The sequence below is a fragment of the Suricata suricatta genome, chromosome 9 (genome assembly GCF_006229205.1).
Source record: "Suricata suricatta isolate VVHF042 chromosome 9, meerkat_22Aug2017_6uvM2_HiC, whole genome shotgun sequence".
Classification (NCBI taxonomy): Eukaryota; Metazoa; Chordata; class Mammalia; order Carnivora; family Herpestidae; genus Suricata; species Suricata suricatta.
This window is the reverse complement of record NC_043708.1, coordinates 80,209,321-80,217,490: the sequence shown is the minus strand read 5'-3', so window position 1 is coordinate 80,217,490 and position 8,170 is coordinate 80,209,321. Positions and strand designations below refer to the sequence as shown.

The 8,170-nt window shown below is 41.7% G+C and overlaps 1 protein-coding gene and 1 long non-coding RNA gene across 2 annotated transcripts in view; one reads left to right on the top strand and one right to left on the bottom strand.

Moving 5' to 3' along the window:
- The window catches only part of LOC115302593, a 13,868-nt gene extending 5,925 nt beyond the window's left edge, over positions 1–7,943 (bottom strand). The window contains exon 1 of the long non-coding RNA XR_003913546.1: positions 7,906–7,943. This is a non-coding gene — a long non-coding RNA (uncharacterized LOC115302593). The remainder of the gene's footprint in view (positions 1–7,905) is intronic.
- The window catches only part of GPR176 (G protein-coupled receptor 176), a 121,792-nt gene that overhangs the window by 85,196 nt on the left and 28,426 nt on the right, over positions 1–8,170 (top strand). The window lies entirely within an intron of this gene.

Sequence of the window (8,170 nt, the reverse complement as noted above, 5' to 3'; positions counted from 1 at the left end):
GTTTCATATTTTTTTAACATATGCAATTATTTTCCATCATTTACAATACAGTAGTTACAATGACACTCCAAACAGAAAAGCAAAGTAAAAAAATCAAAACACCAACTTCTGTTTCATGTAATTAGACTTATACAGAAATTAGAAGGTTAAGTAACAACTAGTTAATCACCTAATTTCACAGCTATCTGAAGTGGCAATCATTCTATAGCAGCTTATCTATGATACATTCAAGATAAATGATACAATGTATTACTTGTTCATAAGCTACAACACAGCCTGCTTAATACCTTTCCTTAAATTCCACCTCTATACTACAATATGCTTGAGGTCCATGCAAAAAAGTAGCTACCTTTTATGTAGGAAATGGATGATTAAGTCTTTGGTGTTGTAAAAGGAACTTCATTTAAACATAACCACCCCCACCACCAAAAAAAGAAGAGGGAAAAAAAAAAGTAAAGAAAATAATAAGGGAAAAACCAAGACACGCTTCCTATGGGAAAAAAGAAAAAACAAAACAAAACAGCATGTAATTTCTGTCCTTGATGGAATGTGTTAAATAAGCAAACACCCCAACAAGGAAAACAAGTACTACAATGTAAAAATATTAAGAAAAGAAAACCCTCTCACATGCATAAATGAAAGATTGCACACAAAGAACTCACATCTTTTCAAGCTTCATTAGTAAATATTCTGCGACTATGTATTAAATACTGCATGGTTTGCCCAAGCTAAGATGAAACCACATCATGAATCAATTAGCATTTTGCATTTTCTTTCATTATCTAGCTAATATGTTTTTAAGCTTGTTATTGATTCTCCTGGTTCTTTGTAACAAGGGGAGGCCTTTTCATGTGATTGGAGCAGAGGAAAATCACACTTTTCTGATTACATGTCTTGTGCTCTGAATTAATTGCAAGAAGCCATGTCTGGCACCTTCGATCTCTCCTGCTCTCTTAGCCAGTGCTAAGTCTGTGACCCTTCAGGATTCCCATTGGCTTCCCTTCTGGCTGTCAGGGGGCCAATTCCACGCTTGCACTCACCCCCAGAGAACCTGCAAAGTACCCCAAGCAGCCCTGGCCTCAGGCAAAGCCAGGAAGTCCCTGTGCCCCATCAGCCTTTCTGTTCAGTGGCTTTTCCTCTTGTTTGGTTCTGCTTCCCAGACAAGGTGTCCAGGTCAGCAAGATGTCAGGTGGGACAGGAGCCGGGGGTCTTTTCTCCTATCTTCTCTGCATAGACACCTTCCTGTGCTAGTAAGGAAGTTCTTCTCCGCCCGCTGTCACTGCTGGAAAGCAGTCAAAGCGTTCTCCTTCCCCTGCCCCAGCGTTAAAGGCCAAAAAACTTCAGAAAACTTTCTTTTTAACAACAGAATTTTGGAAATAGAAAAACTAACCCTTGAAGATGACATATTCAGCATCATAGCAGCCTGGCTAGAAATAGAGAGGGGTGTGTGTGTGTGTGAGAGAGAGAGAGAGAGAGAGAGAGAGAAAGGGAGAGCACAAATATTTTCCTTTCATTCCTTCAGTGTTTTTTTGTTTTTTGTTTTTGGAGAGAGAGAGCATGAGAAAGAGAGTAAGTGGGGGAGGGGCTGAAGGAAAGAGAAGGAGAATCTTAAGCAGCCTCCATGCTCAGTGTGGAGACCAATGCAGGGCTTGATCCCATGACTCTGGGATCCTGACCTGTGCTGAAATCAAGAGTCGGACAATCAACCAATTAAGCCATGCAGGCGCCCCTCACTTCTTTAGGTTAAAAACAAATTAAGTTGCACACATTTATTATGCAATTCCCCCAACTCCACTTTACTGGAGGAAAGTGGATATTAACGGCCTGGCATGGACCTTTCCATATATTTTTCTGTGTTTCTGTAGAGATGTGTCACAGTTTATCCTAATGATGGACATTTGGGTTGTTTTCAGTTTGGGGGTCACTGTCAATAATCCTTCAACAAACACATTTGAGCATACAACCTTGTATATTGACTCTTATTTGCAGGATCGTTTCACAAAAGTAGGACTCTTCAGGGTACATGGATTTAATGATAGAGCAGGTTACTTTCTAGCTATCGATAGCAATTTGCTTGCCCACCCAAACCACGTAAAGATGTGTATATCTCTATACCCTTTGATACTGGGCATTATAAGTTTTATATTATTTTTGCCAAACAATGGTGGAAAAGGTTTTCTCCTTTTTATTTTAATTTGCCTTTTCCCCACCCTCATATGATACACTGGGTCAGGACTCTTCCTTGGAAGCTCCCCCTGATGGTACCTTTAGGCCTTTGATGCCGTCCTGGCTTCAGTTTCCTCCAAGCAGGAGCTGAAGAAGCAGCCTCAGTGATCCCAATGGATTTTAATCACAAAAGCTGACGTGTGCTGTATGAATTTAAAACTATCAACAAGATGGATAAATGCCATTGGAAAGGTTACAGGAACGAGGAGGAAAGAACAGATAATGTGTGTGAACAGATGCTGTGGGTGTTCCGGCCTCACCCCGGCTCTCTGCAGTGCTCACCCTGTGCGGTTGCTGCCCTGCTCTCTGCTGAACACGCAGGAGCCTTTGCGGGAGGGGAGGACTACCTGTGGCCAGCATGTTGGATTTAGCTTGAGGAGCATTTGGAGTGTTAAGGACTCCCCAGAGCCAGCAGTTTCCAATCATTTCTCACACTTTCCTGCTAAAACCAGGCCCATCTTCCTGCGTGTCCCCTTTCATTAGGTTTTTCTTTTTTATTATTATTATTTTTAAATGTTTATTTTTGAGAGAGAGAGAGAGAGAGAGAGAGAGAGAGAGAGAGAGAGAGAGAATGATGACTGGGGGACAGGCAGAGGAAGAGGGAGACACAGAATCCAAAGCAGGCTCCACGCTCTGAGCTGTCAACACAGAGCCTGACACGGGACTCGAACTCATGAACCCTGAGATCCTGACCTGAGCCGAAGTCATATGCTCAACCAGCTGAGCCACCTAGGTGCCCCTCCTCAGCTTTTTCTAGTTCTTAAAGCATCTGTGGGTCCCACGATTACTCAAGCTATGCAAACCTCTCAGTGTTTCTCCAAAAAGTGTACCCACCTCAATGACCTTTGCTGAATACTGAGTGAATGGACTTTTCTAAAAGTGCCTTTCCGTCTCTTTTTATAGCCAGCACCCTTTCGGGCCTCCTCTCCTGCTCTGCTTGCTCAGATTGGTGTCTCTTAGAGCAGCTCGTACTACAGTCCTCTGAGGCATAAGATTTCCTTCCTGTTCCCTCTCCTGCCACTCTGTCCTCTTTCTCATCCAACAGGCTGTGAAGTAGGCACCTGAGTGCAATGCAGAATAACACTCTTGGAGGTGTTTCCCCCAACAGATGCAGTGAACATGACCCGGGGGACGCCCTGATGTAGGAGGGTCTGCCTGACTCAAGGAGATCAGTTGTTGAGCTTTGGGCAGACTAGAGCACCATTCACCCCCAGACTGGCTGGATGACCTTCCAGACCTGCTACAGTAGTCTCCTCTGAAAAGTACACACCCTCCATGTGATGCCCCATCCATGAAGCACAGGCACTGGGCACAAGGACTGCTCATCCTAGGTCTTCGTGTGATGCCTCTCCCATTGATTGGCAAAAATCAGTGAGATGTGATCACACTTGGTGGAGGAAGGAATTTAGGAAGAAAAGATCCTATATGTATTGCTAGTGGAAAGGAGAAATCAGTATCACAGAAAGAAAAAATAACCAAGAAATAACCACATATGTACAACAATATTTATTGCAATATTGTTTCAAATGGCAAAAACCCACAAGCCAAGTGAATGGCTGTTTGGAAGACAAAGCCTGAATAAAAGATAATATATTTTTAATGTTTATTATTTTTAATGTTTTATTTATTTTTGAGATACAAAGAGACAGAGCATGAGCGGGGAGGGGCAGAGGGAGAGGGAGACAGAATCGGAAGCAGGCTCCAGGCTCTGAGCCATCAGCACAGAGTCTGATGCAGGGCTTGAACCCACCAACGTGAGATCATGACCTGAGCAGAAGTCGGAGGCTTAACCAACTGAGCCACCAGGTACCCCTAATGTTTATTTTTGAGAAAGAGAGAGAGAGAGAGAAGAGAGAGAAACAGAGTATGAGTTGGGGAGGGACAGAGAGAGAGGGAGACACAGAATCCAAAGCAGGGTCCAGGCTCTGAGCTGTCAGCACAGAGCTGGATGTGGGGCTCAAACCCACCCATGAACCAGGAGATCATGACCTGAGCAGCAGTTGGATGCTTAGCCAATTGAGCCACACAGGTGCCCCCTTTTTAGTACTATTTGTTATGGAGGAAATAGGAATAGAAGCTGGACATTTACCTTGTTTTGTATATTTTATTTGAAGCTATGTAAATGTTTTATGTATTTAAAAGCTAATGGGTTGCCTGGGTGGCTCAGTTGGCTAAGCTCTGGACTCTTGGTTTTGGCTTGGGTCATAATCTTGGGGTTCATGAGACTGGGTCCCACGTCATGCTGTATGCTTACAGTGCAGAGCCTGCTTGGGATTCTCTCTATCTCTGCCCTTCCCCCCTCAAAATAAATAAACTTTAAATTTAAAAAGTTAAAATTAAAATTTAAAAGAGCCATCCCTAAAAATTGAAAGTAACAAAAAATATACTGTGTATCTAGCTAATGTAACACATGACTGAGCCACCTAGGTGCCCCTAATCCCAATAACTTTAAAGCATAGTCACATGACTATATATCCTTGTATGTATACCCTTAAGAAAAAATGCAAACAAAAGTATAACTGTTACAATAATCATATTAATAACTTTCAGTGGTAAAAAAAAAGATGGTGTCTTCTTAAGATGAAAAAGAACAGAGTTGTAAATGATATCCCATTTCCCAAAAATTATGTATTTATGCATAAAGAGATGTATTGAAGGATAACGGCCAGAATAATAATCATGTTCATCTTAAAGTGTGGGATTTCAGGTGGTTTTTCTTTCTTACTGTATTTTTTTGAGCCATTTGAATTTATAACAGTAAATTTGTGTTAGTTTAAAAAACAACTCAGAAACGAGCTAAGACAACTTTGGAAAAGTAGAGAGGTAGAAGAAGGATATGCAGAACTTGTGATAAGTAGCTTAGATCATACTTCTGGGGTCCCCTAAAATTTGGGGTCCAAATAGGATCCTACGTGACTAGTAAGCATAGAACTAGTGACACATGATCCCCTGTGTTCATTCATTTTTCCATGTATTTGTTTCAGTCAACAGATATATATTTAGCATTTATGGTTTCTAGGTATTGTTCTGAGCCTTAAAGCTATAGTGGTAGCTTTATGGTATAATGTATAATAATAATGTATAATAGGGCTGTAGTTTTTGTCCTCTTCAAGCTTGTGATTTAGTGGAGATTGGCACATATGGTTAACTATTCTTACTATAATAGGTGCTACAAATGAGAAGTAATTCACAAGATGAGAAATATCCAGAGAGCCTGCTTTGGATTGGAGATGATAGTGTTCAGGGAAAGTTTTATTAAAGAAGACCTGAAGAATGAGGTAGATTTAGAGAAGACAAGGTGGAGGGTGGACAGAATGAATGGTCCCATGAAATATCCCAGGCAGAGGACAGCTTTGAAGTTTTAGGGTTTCTTCCTTTCTTTTTAATATTTTTATTTTTTGAGAGACCGAGTGTGAACAGAGGAGGGTCAGAGAGAGAGGGAGACACAGAATCTGAAGCAGGCTCCAGGCTCTAAGCTAGCTGTCAGCATAGAGCCCAACGCAGGGCTCGAACCCACAAATGTGAGATCGTGATCCGAGCCGAAGCCAGATGCTTAACTGACTGAGCCATCCAGGTGTCCCTGAAGTTTTAGGATTTCGAGACCAAGTCCATAGCAGGTATTACACCACCTGTCCATAGCAGTCCTCTAAGGGGCAGTCTTGACTCACAGTCATAGACCTCTATCTATTACAATTAAATAACATGACAGCAAACGGATAGCTTTTCTAATTCCCGCAAGAATCAATGGTGGGCCAGGCTAGATTTTGAGTTTGTCTTTATGAGCAATGGGAAAGCAATAGAGGTCTCCAAGCAAGGGAATGATGTTCCTGATTGGTTTATTATTATTTTTAATTAAAAAAATATTTATTTTGAGAGAGAGAGAGAAGGAGCGAGCAAGCAGGGGAAGGGCAGAGAGAGAGGGAGAGATAAAGAATCCCAAGCAGGCTCTGTGCTGTCAGTGTATAGCCCAAAGTGGGGCTGGAATTCAGGAACTGCGAGATCATGACCTGAGCTGAAATCAACAGTTGGACACTTAACTAACTGACTGAAACACTCAGGCACTCCCTGATTGCTTTAAAAATGACTATTTTAATGAGATAGGTAAAGCTGGAGGAGCGGGAAATATGGGAAAGAAAGTCAGAAGTTTGGTTTTGGCCATGTTTAATTTGAGATGCTTGTGAGAGTCCTAAGCAGAGATGATGGGTGGACATATCAATAGCTGGGTCTAGTGCTCAGATAAGATGCAAAGTGGTGCAATAAATAGGAGAGCCATTAAAATTTAGGAAAGAAGGTCCATGGTCTGGAATAGTCTAGGGGGAAGATGACAAGCAGAGAGTTGAGACTGAACCCAGAGGTAGGAGGAGAAGCCAACAAAAGATACCGAGAAGTGGCCAAAGTTGTAGAAGGAAATCCAGGGCAGTATATTCTGGACACATGTTACTGGCAGTTCCTGATGTCCAAAGCCTTTGGATGGCCCGGCTGGTCATCCCCTAAGGGGAAGGTGGGTACTGCCCTGCCATCCCACACCTCTGGTTTCCGGGGTTAGTGACCAGTGTGCCTTGACTACATCTTTTATGTTCTTTTAGAGGACCACTTTTCAGGGCAAATCACATTTAGCCAGCTGAGTAGCTACCTTTCCTGATTTCCTTACTTTAAGTACCATTGCAAAGCAGGCAAGCTGATAAACTTACTTTAAGGACTAATAATTGTTGGGTTTTGGTGTTGATTATCCTTTTTCTGAGAAAGTCAAGAGTTCTCAGGAGTTACCAGAACTGCATCTAGGGGAAAAGCCTAAAGGATTTTGATTTTTTTTCTTTTAATTTCTTAAAGGAAAGGTAAGTAGAACATGACACTCTGAAGAAACATCATTTTGTGTTGCTCAATAGGCACTATGATGCCTTTTGTGACTTCTAGAAATGTCTCACAAATGTGTAGTTCCATGATGATCAGTACAAGAAAGTTGAAAAAGATTGATATTCACATAACATTAAAGTTATTTAACACTACGGATGAGGCAGTGTTGGCACTTTTTCAGACATGATTTCATTTTAGCTTTCCCATTCTGTAGAGGAAAGAAACATGAGAGAGTCTATGCGGTGTGTCTAAATGGTGGACCTGAAAACATAGCAGCTTAAAACAAAAACGTGTAATTTCACAGTTTCTGTAGATCAGGAATTTGGGAATATCTTAGATGGGTGTCTCTGGCTTTGGGTCTCTCTTAAGGTGACAGGATATTAGTCAAACCTGCTGTCACCTGAAGCCTTGCATGCTGCTAGAGGGCCTTCTAGGCTGGCTCACTCACAGGGCTGTTGGCAGGAGGCTGCGGTTCCTCACCACGTGGGTCTTCCCATAAGGCTGCGTGAGATGCCTGAAGATGTGTGTCAGCTGGCTTTTCCCAGAACGAGTGCTCCCAAAGAGATTAAGATGAAAGTGGCAATGTCTTTTAAGAACTAGCCTTGGGAGTCTCAATGTCATTTCTGCCATTGTCTTCTTGTTTACACTAGTTGGCCCTATACATTGCAGAAGTCTACACAGAGAATACATATTAGGAGGCAAGGATCATTGGCCATCTTGGAAGCAAGCTGCTTACCATACGCGGCCTTAGGATACTGTTTTTCCCAGAAGACCTAACAATTAGCAAAAATACCTTTTCTCTGTACAGAACTTACATAGCCTTACCTGGAAACAAGGAAAGTGATGATGACTCTTCCAGGCTCCTTCTGTCCATATGGGTACATAAGGTCTATTTGGTGTTATAGATTTCCTTCTTACTCCTATTAAAGAATTTCAGAGTTCTTCATTAGAAAAATGATAACTTTACATTATTTATCTTATTTATTTAATCACATAATTAACATACTGTGCTATATTAGTTTCAGGTATACAATAAAATGATTAAACAATTCTCACAGTACTCAGTGCTCATCACCATTAAGTATAGTCA